The sequence below is a fragment of the Schistocerca gregaria genome, chromosome 10 (genome assembly GCF_023897955.1).
Source record: "Schistocerca gregaria isolate iqSchGreg1 chromosome 10, iqSchGreg1.2, whole genome shotgun sequence".
NCBI lineage: Eukaryota > Metazoa > Arthropoda > Insecta > Orthoptera > Acrididae > Schistocerca > Schistocerca gregaria.
The window spans coordinates 118,695,784-118,710,817 of NC_064929.1; the positions used below are offsets into that span (position 1 = coordinate 118,695,784).

The 15,034-nt window shown below is 40.8% G+C and overlaps 1 protein-coding gene across 8 annotated transcripts in view; it reads left to right on the top strand.

Annotated features, from left to right (window-relative positions):
- Positions 1-13,345, top strand: part of LOC126293452 (uncharacterized) — a 68,335-nt gene extending 54,990 nt beyond the window's left edge. For all 8 annotated transcript variants that reach the window (XM_049986693.1, XM_049986689.1, XM_049986695.1 and 5 more), the window contains exon 10: positions 11,425-13,345. The gene's annotated coding sequence lies outside the window, so the exon portion shown is untranslated. The remainder of the gene's footprint in view (positions 1-11,424) is intronic.
- Positions 13,346-15,034: the final 1,689 nt, after the last annotated feature.

Genomic DNA, 15,034 nt, shown 5'->3' on the forward strand with positions numbered 1-15,034 from the left:
CACACATTGCATTCTTATTACTTCTGGCAGAAGGCACCCATAGCATTTTCTGGTACATTTGTCACCTTGTGCACTTTCTTTTGATATGGCATTCAAAGTTGTATGTAATTTGATTGTACATTAAGGGTTAATTTCCTAAATTGGTACCCTTTTTAAATGACCCTTAGGCAGCAACAACCAGTCACTGTTTGAAGACGGTTCTAAAATACCATTCAGTGACAATTATTATTACTGTCAATACCTTATGGGGCTTGCCAGGTAAGCAGACCTCAGAATAGGGTCATCAGAGTTACACATTTCTGACCATTTTCTTTGTTTGTAAGTTTTAATGTTTGTGTATTTGTATCTCTAATATTATTCTACACATTTATATAGTTTTGTAACTGCAGTTGTGTTCTGAGTTATTTTGCCTTAATGTGTCCCTGATTATTCTTGTTTCTGTATCACTATATAATGTTTCATTTTCTATATCATTGTTCTGTCATTTAGTGTCATGGTTACGCTTGGTGCAGGCCTATATAGTGTCACTGCTATGTATCCTTTTTGTAACGTTCTTGATACAGTGTCTATTGTTTTGTCCAGGTCGTCTCCCCATTGGTCTGGATTTCTGACGGAATTGTATATGTTATTGTGTTTCATTCTTTTGTCTTCTACCCTGTGTATGGGAGTCTGGGACTGTTGTTGTTATGCAATAAGTAAGTTCAATTTTTTTGTTTGGCAAATTGGTGGATGAGCCTCTCATATTGCAAGGAAATTGCCACAATTCAAAGAGGAGGTATTTGCATATTAAAGACAATTTGGATATTTGTGACATTATTTGTGCACATGTTAATGAGTTGGCAAAAATAAATGTTCTCCAACATCCACAGAGTTTTATTATAAGGGCTGCAGTGTGCACAAAAATTGGCAGTGAAACTGTTGGTCACTCTAGAAACAGATGGGGAGAATCACAATGTTGTCAACCTTTTTGACAGATGGTCATCTGAAAGAAAATGTAGAATACTTAATATTGCCAACTCTGTGGAAACTACTTCCTGTTAGAAAAGAGAAGAGTCATTTTCTGTGAGAGGAAAATAATGTGCACAGGACATGGTGCACTTTCATTGGTAGAGAACTGGAAGTACAGGTGGTTTTTGGCAGAGAGAATTGATGTAACTAACATGTGGTGCAGATGCTTCACACACTTAAGGAAATTAAGAAACAAAGGCAGAAAATTTTTCTTACATTGATGAAATGTGAATATGCAAACTCACATAGTCGTTGCAATCTTTATTTGAAATGTACACCCATTATTAAATTAAATTAAGCAATGTTGTGCCGGACAAAAATACACTCGCTGGTACAATGGTGGGTACTTTGGTTTGCTCTGGGAGGAGACGGAGTGGATACTGTAAGTCGTAAAATATTAGTTCACTTTATGACATAGATCAGAAGAATTACTTAACTTTATACAATTCATTTCAACAGAAATGCCATGAGTATTTACAACTGTCTCTGAACATTACTGTATCGCTTGATACAGAGAAAAGAGTGTTTCTCCATGAGACTACACTTAACAATAACTTCCACTGATAGTTGTGAGTTCTGCCTAAGACACTGAGTTCACGGCTACAGGACAATGCTGTTGTCTTATGGCAAATGGAGATGACTGCCCCATGCTCGGTGGTAAATAGATGAGCATATGCTGCAGTACAGCGAAGCATTTGTGGGTGTGGCTACACGGGTGTGACTAATTTGTCAATGCGGCTTGCAGTGACTATCGTATCTTGTGGTTTCATTGCAATGTAACAAACTTGCTTTGGCACCTCACTCTTTGAATGAGACACATTCCTTCCCTCCAAACCTCAACACCGTTGTCATGTAAGGCTGTGGTTCCCAGCGGTGGAGCACGGGGAGACTGGATGCAGATGGGGAGACAGGGGGTGTAACTTGAACCAATGGCAGCTCTCTGACTGCACCCTGATATCTACCTTACGAGTGACCGGGAACAACGGCTGAGAAACTGGTCACAGGGTGCACACCCGTGCCCTGAGAGCAGTCGCCGTGGTTGGACACACAGCAGGGATATCTTCTGTGGTGGAGCAGTGATCGTCTGTGGGCGGGACGTCCACACACGTCAGTTCAGTGGCAGTGGTGCCAGGACATTGACATCTGTGGACACCACTGTGGACGGTGTGGGCTGCAGTTGGCAGAAAGCCAGAGACAACTGCTGGAAGGGACCACAGTGGCATACCAGGGTTTCTGGGTAAAAAGTCTGTGGCAGAATCTGTGCCGTGCTTGGAAGCACACCATAGCTGCTTCTGGTGCAGCCCAGTGGAACCTTGTAAAATGTAAGAAGAAAGTACAGTGGCTTTTGTTATAACACTGTGCTCACTGTTTCTCTCCAAAAAGTTTGTAAAATATTTCATCTTGTGGCTGAAACTTTCTCACATTGCAGAACAAATTGTTTTCGTAGTGGCCACAGAAAATTTAACAGGGTGCAGTGACTACGACTGTGTAATATGAGTGGTTTGAAAAGTTCTCGGAACAAAATAGAAAAAAAAAATATTTACAGCTCTGAAACTTCTAGATTAGTGCACTTGGTCCAATGATGTTTCAATGCCTTGATCTCATATCGAAAATGAGTTTCCTCCAGACCTCCAAAATAGTTGTCAACTCTGGCCATCAATTCCTCGTTTGAAGTGAATCTTCATCCACCAAGAAAAATTTTCAGTTTTGGGAAGAGATGGAAGTCTGATGGAGCCATATCAGGTGAATAAGGCGGTTGTGCTAACAATTCATACCTTAGTTCATGTAATTTTGCCATGGAGATGGCACATGTGTGCGAGGGCACATTGCCATGATGGAAGATTACTTTCTTCCTTGCCAAACCTGCCCTTTTTTTTCCAAGTATCTTTTGTTGCAATTTGTGCAGGAGGTTAGCATGGTATTCTCCAGTAATTGTTTGCCCAGTGCGGAGATAATCTACAAACAGAATCCCCTTCTCATCCCAGAACAGGGGTGCCATGACGTTTCCTGCCGAACGAATTGTCTTTGCTTTCTGTGGTTGCAGAGAATCAGTATGTTTCCACTGCTTTTACTGTTGTTTTGTCTCTGAGGTACAGTAGTGCACCAAAGTTTCATCTGAGGTCACAAACTGGCACAAAAACTCTTATTTGTTTATCCTAAAATGGGCCAAACATTGTTCCGATATGTCCATTATCGTGCATTTTTGATCCAGCATCAAGAGTTGCGGCACCCATCTTGCCGATAATTTTTTCATTTCTAATTCTTCAGTTAAAAGGTGATATACCCTTTCAGACGACATCGGGCAAGTGTGAACAATTTCTCGCACTTTCAATCGGCGATCCTCCATGACCATTGTGTGCACTTTTGCCCTGATTTCTGGAGTAGTGACACATCTTGGCTGAACACTGTGCGGATCATCACCTAAGCTCTCCTGACAAAATTCAAATTCATTTGTCCACTTGACAGCAGTTGAAAATGAAGGAGTAGAGTCCCCCAGTCTTTCTGGAAATTGACATGAATGTCTATTTGCTTTCATACCTTTCTTTACGAAGTACTTAATCACTGCTCAGATCTCGATCTTTTTCAGTCTTTACAGATCACTACGTGGGAACAACAACACAGGCACATTACAACCACAGCTCTATATCAAGAGCACTGATGTGGCACGTGTTTACAGACAACAGTCCAATGAATATAATGTGATAAACTCGTTGTGCTAACGCTGACCTCTCATGGTGCGTGGTGATTCCGAGAATTTCTCAAACCACCCTTGTAATTCTGCCAGTGACATCCCGCCACATGGCAAGGAGGGGTAGGGAGGTGCAAAAAAAAAAGAGAGAAAAAACCTAAAGGCTTGCTCTTGTATATGTGGGAGGAACAGAGGTTCTAAATGTGCCATTTGAATGCTAGAGTAAACTGTTCAGCTTCACCATTAGACTAGGGGTGTAAAGATGTAGTAGCCACATAGTGGATGGAATTGGCAGCACAAAACTGAATGGACTACCATGAATGGTGGTCCACTGTCTGAGACAGTGATCTCAGGAAGACCTTAAAGACATAAAGTAGAAGATAAAATGAATGCTGTACTTTCAGTGGTGGTGGATGTCCAGGGCACAACAAAAGAAGTTTACTGTATGCTTCTACCACCACCCATCATGGCAGAGACCTGCAAAATCAGTATGGATATGTTGCCACGGCTTGGATCGACCTGGCGACTCAGTGTTGTGGCGGAGCTGATTGATGTTATGCAGGAACCTTTTCTCAATCTGAGCATCCACACCCTGCCAAATCCAATGATTTCTGGTGAGTTGTTTCTTGCAAACTATACCCCAATGACCTTGATGTGATAAAGGCATGTGCATCGTTGTTTTCTGTATGCAACAGCAGAACACTTGACCATTCAGATAGTGTGTGATGGTACAAAAAATAGTGACATGCTGCCGAGTGGAGAATTTCTATCAAAGTACGTGACCACCCATGATACACATATTGCAAAATGCTGAAGAGTTGGGTCGAAAGCAGTTGCTGTGGCAATACACCAAAAATAGAGAGGAAAAATTTTAAAGACTTTAAAGTTCTTACGTATAGGTTTGGAAGTGTGATTTCTCAGGTGAATGAAATTCTGTATTGATACCAAATGGTAACTAAGATAAGTCAGCATTTAACAACTCATACCCGTGGTCTAGGGGTACCGTCTTTGATTCATAATCAAAAAACGTCTTCGGTCCCGGGTTTGATCCCCGCCACTGCCTAAATTTTGATAAATAATCAGCATTGGCGGCCGAAGACTTCCGGCATAAGAAGTCAGCCTCATTCTGCCAACGGCCTTGTCAAAGAGGGCGGAGGAGCGGATAGAGGTTCAGGGCACTCTCTTGTCCTAAGGGTGGGAAATTGCCCCTAAAGGCGGAAGAATCAGCAATGATCAACGACATAAGGATGCAGAAGGCAATGGAAACCACTGTATTAAAAACGCGTAACGTGTATCCACAGGGCATGTGGCCTGTAGTTGAAGAAGTGTCATGAAGATCTCTTCATTGGCAAAAGATTCCGGAATAGTCCCCCATTCGGATCTCCGGGAGGGGACTGCCAAGGGGAAGGTTACATGAGAAAAAGATGAATAATCAATGAAAGTAAAACGTTCTAAGAGTCGGGACGTGGAATGTCAGAAGCTTGAACGTGGTAGGGAAACTAGAAAATTTGAAAAGGGAAATGCAAAGGCTCAATCTAGATATAGTAGGGTTCAGTGAAGTGGAAGGAAGACAGGGATTTCTGGTCAGATGAGTATTGGGTAATATCAACAGCAGCAGAAAATGGTATAACAGGTGTAGGATTCGTTATGAATAGGAAGGTAGGGCAGAGGGTGTGTTACTGTGAACAGTTCAGTGACCGGGTTGTTCTAATCAGAATCGACAGCAGAGCAACACCGACAACGATAGTTCAGGTATACATGCCGATGTCGCAAGCTGAAGATGAACAGATAGAGAAAGTGTATGAGGATATTGAAAGGGTAATGCAGTATGTAAAGGGGGACAAAAATCTAATAGTCATGGGCGACTGGAATGCAGTTGTAGGGGAAGGAGTAGAAGAAAAGGTTACAGGAGAATATGGGCTTGGGACAAGGAATGAAAGAGGAGAAAGACTAATTGAGTTCTGTAACAAGTTTCAGCTAGTAATAGCGAATACCCTGTTCAATAATCACAAGAGGAGGAGGTATACTTGGAAAAGGCCGGGAGATACGGGAAGATTTCAATTAGATTACATCATGGTCAGACAGAGATTCCGAAATCAGATACTGGATTGTAAGGCATACCCAGGAGCAGGTATAGACTCAGATCACAATATAGTAGTGATGAAGAGTAGGCTGAAGTTCAAGACATTAGTCAGGAAGAATCAATACTCTAAGAAGTGGGATACGGAAGTTCTAAGGAATGACGATATACGTTTGAATTTCTCTAACTCTATAGATACAGCAATAAGGAATAGCGTAGTAGGCAACATAGTTGAAGAGGAATGGACGTCTCTAAAAAGGGCCATCACAGAAGTTGGGAAGGAAAACATAGGTACAAAGAAGGTAGCTGCGAAGAAACCATGGGTAACAGAAGAAATACTTCAGTTGATTGATGAAAGGAGGAACTACAAACATGTTCCGGGAAAATCAGGAATACAGAAATACAAGTCGCTGAGGAATGAAATAAATAGGAAGTGCAGGGAAGCTAAGACGAAATGGCTGCAGGAAAAATGTGAAGACATCGAAAAAGATATGATTGTCAGAAGGACAGACTCAGCATACAGGAAAGTCAAAACAACCTTTGGTGACATTAAAAGCAACGGTGGTAACATTAAGAGTGCAACGGGAATTCCATTGTTAAATGCAGAGGAGAGAGCAGATAGGTGGAAAGAATACATTGAAAGCCTGTATGAGGGTGAAGATTTGTCTGATGTGATAGAAGAAGAAACGGGAGTAGATTTAGAAGAGATAGGGGATCCAGTATTAGAATCGGAATTTAAGAGCTTTGGAGGACTTACTGTCAAATAAGGCAGAAGGGATAGATAACGTTCCATCAGAATTTTTAAAATCGTTAGGGGAAGTGGCAACAAAACGGCTATTCACGTTGGTGTGCAGAATATGAGTCTGGCGACATACCATCTGACTTTCGGAAAAGCATCATCCACACAATTCCGAAGACGGCAAGAGCTGACAAGTGCGAGAATTATCGCACAATCAGCTTAACAGCTCATGCAACGAAGATGCTTACAAGAATAATATACAGAAGAATGGAAAAGAAAATTGAGAATGCGCTAGATGACGATCAGTTTGGCTTTAGGAAAAGTAAAGGCACGAGAGAGGCAATTCTGACGTTACGGCTAATAATGGGAGCAAGGCTAAAGAAAAATCAAGACACGTTCATAGGATTTGTCGACCTGGAAAAAGCGTTCGACAATATAAAATGGTGCAAACTGTTAAAGATTCTGAAAAAAGTAGGGGTAAGCTATAGGGAGAGACGGGTCATATACAATATGTACAACAACCAAGAGGGAATAATAAGAGTGGACGATCAAGAACGAAGTGCTCGTATTAAGAAGGGAGTAAGACAAGGCTGTAGCCTTTTGCCCCTACTCTTCAATTTGTATATCGAGGAAGCAATGATGGAAATAAAAGAAAGGTTCAGGAGTGGAATTAAAATACAAGGTGAAAGGATATCAATGATACGATTCGCTGATGACATTGCTATCCTGAGTGAAAGTGAAGAAGAATTAAATGATCTGCTGAACGGAATGAACAGTCTAATGAGTACACAGTATGGTTTGAGAGTAAATCGGAGAAAGACGAAGGTAATGAGAAGTAGTAGAAATGAGAACAGCGAGAAACTTAACATCAGGATTGAGGGTCACGAAGTCAGTGAAGTTAAGGAATTCTGCTACCTAGGCAGTAAAATAACCAATGACGGACGGAGCAAGGAGGACATCAAAAGCAGACTCGCTATGGCAAAAAAGGCATTTCTGGCCAAGAGAAGTCTACTAATATCAAATACTGGCCTTAATTTGAGGAAGAAATTTCTGATGATGTACGTCTGGAGTACAGCATTGTATGGTAGTGAAACATGGACTGTGGGAAAACCGGAACAGAAGAGAATCGAAGCATTTGAGATGTGATGCTATAGACGAATGTTGAAAATTAGGTGGACTGATAAGGTAAGGAATGAGGAGGTTCTACGCAGAATCGGAGAGGAAAGGAATATGTGGAAAACACTGATAAGGAGAAGGGACAGGATGATAGGACATCTGCTAAGACAAGGGGGAATGACTTTCATGGTACTAGAGGGAGCTGTAGAGGGCAAAAACTGTAGAGGAAGACAGATTGGAATACGTCAAGCAAATAATTGAGGACGTAGGTTGCAAGTGCTACTCTGAGATGAAGAGGTTAGCACAGGGGAGGAGTTCGTGGCGGGCCGCATCAAACCAGTCAGTAGACTGACGACCAAAAAAAAAATGATAATTACAAAACAGAGACCAATTAGAGTTGTAAAAGCCTATGACCTCTAAAAAAATAGAACCTCCAGCTGTCCAAATATTGGTAGAATATGGTAACAATGGCAAGCACCTCTTTCTCAAGCTGACTCTGTTTTAAATTGCACTGTGTTTTGTTAAGCTTTTGAGGCAAAAGTAATAGGTCTGTCAGAAAAACTGATTCTATGGCAGAGCACAGTTCCAGTCCCATAATAATGCATCCACATCTAACACAACAGGCTTAGCTGATCAGAAAAATCAAATGACAATGATTTAATAATGTGTCTTTTTAATTGCTGAAATGTATCCTGAAATTCTTGTGACCTCACAAAAGGAACATTTTTCCAGTGCTGCTGGTTTGGTGGAGTAGCAATTTGTGCAGTGGTTTTAATGAATTTGATGTAGTAGGTAAGCTTCCCAATGAGAACTTGAAGCTCCCTTAATGTTACAGTGCACCAGCATATCTTTTATTGCAGATAAGTGCGAAGTAGCAAGATGGATTCCCTGTGCATTTATTATGTGTCCTGTATGGGAGTACTTTTCCATGTTGCACTTTAAGCCAGCCACAGAAAGAAATTGAAATAAGCAGTCTAAATTTGCCAAATGTTAAGTGGATGTACAACCCATGGCTACATATTGTGCATATAATTTGTACAAGAAGGGACTTTGGCTGTTAATGGTTACAGGGGCTGATGAGAAATAACAGGAGCTGAAACACTAGAACGGTAGTTGCTTAAAAATAATTAGCCCTTACTAAAACTGATTCAAACATTCAGAAACATTAGTGTGACACACTGAAACACTGATTTGTAACATCAGACAAGTCTAAACGTAAGTGTTTGATCTTCTTCTAGAACTGAGTACAATACTTGTTTTGTAATTTCAGGAAAAGTTGCTGGCAAAGTGCACATGCCAAGTACTGGAATTGTGTGTCCATTATTTGCAGACAAAACAGAAGTAAGCAGCTGTATCTGTCTGCTCTTAAGTGGTCAGAAAGCATGTTCTCCTGTCTATGTACTGCAACAGAAGAGTTCTGCGATGTGAAAGTGAAGCAGTTGCCTGTCCCGGCTTTTATGGCACTTCTGTTACAGAATGCACTTGTCGCTAACTATGCTGCGGCTAGAATGAGATTTTCACTCTGCAGCAGAGTGTGCGCTAATATGAAACTTCCTGCCAGATTAAAACTGTGTGCTGGACTGAGAAAAGAACTCGGGACCTTTGCCTTTTGCAGGCAAGTGCTCTACCAACTGAGCTACCCAAGCACGACTCATGCCCCATCCTCACAGCCTTACTTACACCAGTACCTCGTCTCCAACCATCCAAACTTTACAGAAACTCTCCTGCGAACCTTGCAGAACTATCACTCCTGAAAGAAAGGATACTGCGGAGACATGGCTTTGCCACAGCCAGGGGGATGTTTCCAGAGTGAGATTTTCACTCTGCAGCAGAGTGCTAGCTAGTTCTGCAAGGTTCGCAGGAGAGCTACTGTAAAGTTTGGAAGGTAGGGGGAGTCTCGGTCCAGCACACAATTTTTATATGCTGCGGCTGTGTGCTGACAAAGTATCTGCGTTGCCTTGTAAACAAACTGTTGTAATGTGACCTTGATTTCCACGTTAGAAATATTTTGCGTCAAGACAAAAATAAACTTTGCATGTTGTACTACTCACTGGTGAAGAGAACATGATGCAAATCCTGAGCAGTCCATTTGGCATGTGGTCCCACCTGTACCATTCTCCATGGTGTCGTGGTTGCAATGGTGGACCTCGCCATGGACATCAGGGCTGAAGTTGTTCATCATATAGCCTATTGCACACAGTTTATGGACATTGGGGATGAAGTTGTGCATCATATAGCCTATTGCGTCTTATGGCTGCACGAAAAGCATTATTCAACATGGTGGCGTTGCTGTCAGGGTTTTTCAGAGTCATAATCCTTATGTAGCTGTCATCCGCTGCAGTAGTAGCCCTTTGGCGGCCTGAGCGAGGCATGTCATAGACAGTTCTTGTCTCTCTCTTTCTTCCATGTCTGAACAACTTCGTTGTGGTTCACTCAGAGATGCCTGGACACTTCCCTTGCTGAGGGCCGTTCCTGGCACAAAGTAACAATGCAGACGCGATCGAACCGCGGTATTGACAGTCTAGACATAGTTGAACTACAGACAACATGTGCCGTGTACCTCCTTTCTAGTGGAATGACTGGAACTGATTGACATGTGTAAACAGTCAAACGGACAGTGTCTGTGATAGAGTACGCACAGACAACATCTATCTTCAGGAGTTCGGGAATCGGGCTAATGCAAAACTTTTCTTGATGTGTGTATTTGTATGGAGTGTAGCCAACACGTATTTGCACAAGCAAGCAGTCCTCACATGCACACACGCAACCGCCACCTCCGGCAGGTTTGTCGGGGCATCAGTGTGGAAGGACTGGGGAAGGGGAAGGGATAGTAGGTTATGGGTGGAGGAGAGAAGAGCGCTGTCTGGAGGAGTGTTCAGGGACTAGACTGCCAACAGGTGCAGTGTCAGGAGGTTGTGGTGCAGGGAGGGGGGGGGGGGGGGGAGAGAAATGGGGGAAGTGGACAGACGGGCAGGGTCCTTGGCATAGGGCTGCACAGAAAGGGGAAGGGGGAAGGTGGGCAGTTACATTGGCAGAGTGAGGCACACAAAGATGGTGGGGGGTGAGAATTAGGAGGGGTGAAAATTGTTGGGTGAAGGGTATGGAGACGGTAGGTTAGAGTAGGTTCCCCACTCCCTCCAGGTTGCTGCTTCCATTCTCCGTGACAATTCCGTTCTGGTCTAAGCTGCTGTAGATGGCAGTTGTGTGTGTAAAGTGTGCTTGCTTGAGTGAATGAATGTGTGGGTGCATTCATTTCTTTGACAAAGGCTACGGCTGAAAGCTAATGCCAAAGCTAAAGCTTAACTTTTCCTTGTGCCTGTCTGCAACTTAACATGTCGTCTTCATAGTAAGTAACAATCTATCTTTTCCTTTCATTGTTGGTATTCCAGCCTGGAGTTTCCATTGTTTGTTTTTAACTATTTTCGTTCATACTTCAGTATCATTTATCTTTAATACTGTGATCCGGAAGATGCAATCGTACACTGTATTTTGAAAACTGCTAACACATTTATTGGAAAATAAAATACACAATTATCTTTCTGTCCATGCACAATGTGTTGCCCTTCTAAGCACGCACTACAGTTAAGCTATTGTGAACTCATTGCGGGGCAGCCTCACTGTGATGGAGCCGTTTCTCACAATCCCACCTCCAGTTTGCAGACAGACAATATGTAACTGATGTACTGAAGGAGTATGCCATCCAAATGATGTCAAAGTGCAGGGAGCAGCAGATGCAACTGCCAGCAGACTGAGGGGTGTGAGTGAAAACGAAATCTGTTTCTCATGTTGCAGCTGATATACTGTGCCGCTCCTGCTGCTTCTCAGAGGACTGCTTCGTTTGCTGTACACCAGTATTACTTGCGGTGGACCACATAGCGGCTGACTGGGCCAGAATACTCCCAGATGTGTGTATTCAGTGCTTTTTCTCTTTTTTTTTTTCAAATTAGTGCAGCACATTTTCGCTTTATAGCACTTTGTATTTCATGTGTAAATTGTCATCTCAAAGGACTGTCTGTCTGACAAACCTTGGCAAGTTGGATGTCAGCAGCACACTTGAAACTTGTGCCACAAAAATATTTAGTGAAGAACATATGGCTAGTTGTTTTATGTTTACATTATACTAACAGATGTTTTACATACACAGTGTTAAATGTTTTTTGTGCACACGCTTGTGTGTGTGTGTGTGTGTGTGTGTGTGTGTGTGTGTGTGTGTGTGTGTGTGTCAGAAATTTCATAACTGATTAATGTTGTCTGCAAGGGAAAAATGCGTGAAAACTTTAGTGTAGACCTTTTCTGGAAAAGAAATTGTATTCAGATAAATTATGCTTCTTAGTCCTTCTGCAGTGTACTGTGAATGTGTCTTTCAGTTTGTTAAATGAGGAACTTCATGTGGTTACAGAATATGCAACACTGCAACTCTTCTGATATTTATTCTTAATCACAGGTTGTGTGAAAGACTGTTTGAAAATTTGAGAGCGATTGGAGAATATTCGTAAGAAAGATAGATGTTACCGACAGTTTTTATGGAGGGAACTAAGAACAGAGGTACCCACTAAGAATATAACTGATCGTATAGTCACCTGAAATAAAGCAGGTAGTGTTGTGACATTATTTATAACAATGACAGCCACTGAGGTATTTGTAGGTAAACAAATAATCAGAGGCTTCTGTCATTGATCACCTTAAGAAGTTGTGGCAGTGATAGCCTTCCCGACTTCGTATTATGAACAGTCTCAGCGTACAGGTAAATTATGTTTGGGGGAATAATAAGACAGGGGCCTCGACATCGGATTGAATGGTGGGAGTGCTAAGTTTCTAGCATTCTGATTTGAAGAATTTAATTAATGCATTAGAAGATGCAGATGTCAGAAGAAAATGACAAAGTGCTGCACCATGAATTCTGATCTGAGCAATGGAAAGGACAGTTTCATTGCTTCCAAACAGGAGTTAATGAATTAAATAGTGAATTTTGCAATCATCATAAATGTTCTATGTGTGGAAACAAGAGTTAATGAATTAAACTATGAATTTTGCAATCATCATAAATATTCTGCGTGTCATTTCTTAAGGGCAAGAATGTTGCGTGCTAAATACTTTAGTTTGTAGTGTAGCCAATGAACTTTCTTAGATGTCTGTAAGCCCTATCTATGTGATGTGTTGGCAGTGACCTCTCTGTGTCAAAACTCGTAGGTTTCTGTGCAAAGCCAAAGATGTAACACCACCATGTTGTGCAAAAATAACTAGCTCAGAAGTATAGCTTTGAATTACCTGTGAACATCTTTTCGGACGGCTTTTATTTTTGCCTATATGTTGTATGAGATACGTACGTTTTCATACTTTATGCTGATGACACTGATTTCTGTTATATGCCAGCTGTTATTGTATTGATCATTCAAAGTTTCCTAAAGTGTGACTGAGTTTATCGTTGATTATACATTCAGATATTGGAATGTATATTTTTTTCATTTATGTGACAAATGTTTAATTTGTTGAAAATTGTGTAAGAAAATGTATCTCTTCACATGTTAAATGTCGAGAATAGTAAGTACACTTATTTTCTAAGCTAAATATCAACAATTTAAAGTAGCAGCATCCATCTGAATGTAATTTTATTAAGTACAAATCCTTTGTAACAAAGATTGTCGATACAGAACCAAACTAATTGTTCAGCTTGTAACTATATAAATGAATAAAAAGATCCCTTTGTCAAGTACAGCAATCATCTCTCTAGATATAACAAATTTGTGATTGATTCTAATATAGGCTTATTTAAGAAAGATGATGCAAACGTAAAACTGACTTCAACTTTATTGCAATGACATAATTGTATATAATGATAGGTGAACTTTGCATATTCTTTGTCTTTAAGCTTTATGCCTGTTTGTGTAGTTTATGAACTCGTTGTACCAAAACACTATAGTTTTTGGTTACTAAATAGCTGCTCTGTGCCTCAATAGGGAATATCGTGGTTGAATTGACACGCGTGTGCGTTGTTGTAACTGATTAGAGAAACAGTGTAATGAATGACCATAAAGTGGAAATGTGTGATCACATTAGCTGCAACAGTGCCAGCTGCTGGTTCTCTTTGCAACCCAAGAAATGTGAAATGAGATAGCCACAAATTGAATGTGCCCCCAACAGACTACTTGACGTATTCTGTGAAAACCTGTCTAGTAGGACAAAGAAACTGGAATGCAATAAAAAGTTGCAACTGGCAGATAACCTGAATTTAGCTTCAGGAGACAAAATCATGAGCTGTTGTCCAAAAGTTTCCAAGATTTGAATTCTGCTCACTAATTTTTACACGAAAATACTGCTAGGTGTAAGTTCTCGAATCAGTATGGCAAGCAGCTGTGAGTAGAGTTGTTTAGTCGGTCACTGGTTAATAGATTTTCATTTTCATGTCTCCGCCAGTTTGCCTTTTACAACAGCTGACTTGAGAGAATAGCATGTCTGTGTAAAGCTTTGTTTTTAACTTGGAAAAACTGCTGCAGAAAAGTGTCAAATGTTGAATCAAGCTTTTGCATACAACACTTTGTCAGACACAACCTTACAACTAGTATAAAAAATTCAAAAATTGTTGAACATTGACTGTTTGCTACAATCAATTTGAAAAACCTGTAACAGTGCTACCGCATAAAAATATATTAAAAATTGTTAGTTTAACAAATTATAGAGCTGGTGAATGTAGTGGTACAAAAACCATATTTTTAACACCACATACCAGTGATGGATGCTAGAATGTTAAAGATAAAACAGCAATACACAGGTTTTGTTGTGAGATATGTTTGTCTCGGGTTTCATTAAAGGAGATAATAGGATACTAAAACCCCTCAGTTTTCACTTTAATGTTGAAGGCAAAAACTATACAGTGCAGTTCGTTAATTATTACAGATTCTTTGTGTAAATTTCATAACAAATACCGAGCCCACATGCCAACAGCTCGGATGACAGCCAACCAGCCCAGATCCTTTCATCTCTATGCCACTGACAAATTTAAAGTTTCTGAACAGCTAGTGCTTCCCATTTGTTCTTACAGTGTGAGTTACACACAGACGATTTCAAAACTGACTTCTTGCGATAACCATTTAATATTTTCATCTAAAGTCATTACAGTCATTGAATTTTATGAACATTGTTTTTTACTAAAACAACTACATGGTTTTCCAGTGTAAAAGAATGTAAAGAAATGAAATAGACCATGTGTACAGCCTGCATCATCATCATCATCATCATCATCATCATCAAAGACTGATTATGCCTTTCAGCATTCAGCCTGGAGCATAGCCCCCTTATAAAATTCCTCCATGATCCCCTATTCAGTGCTAACATTGGTGCCTCTTCTGATGTTAAACCTATTACTTCAAAATCATTCTTAACCGAATCCAGGTACCTTCTCCTT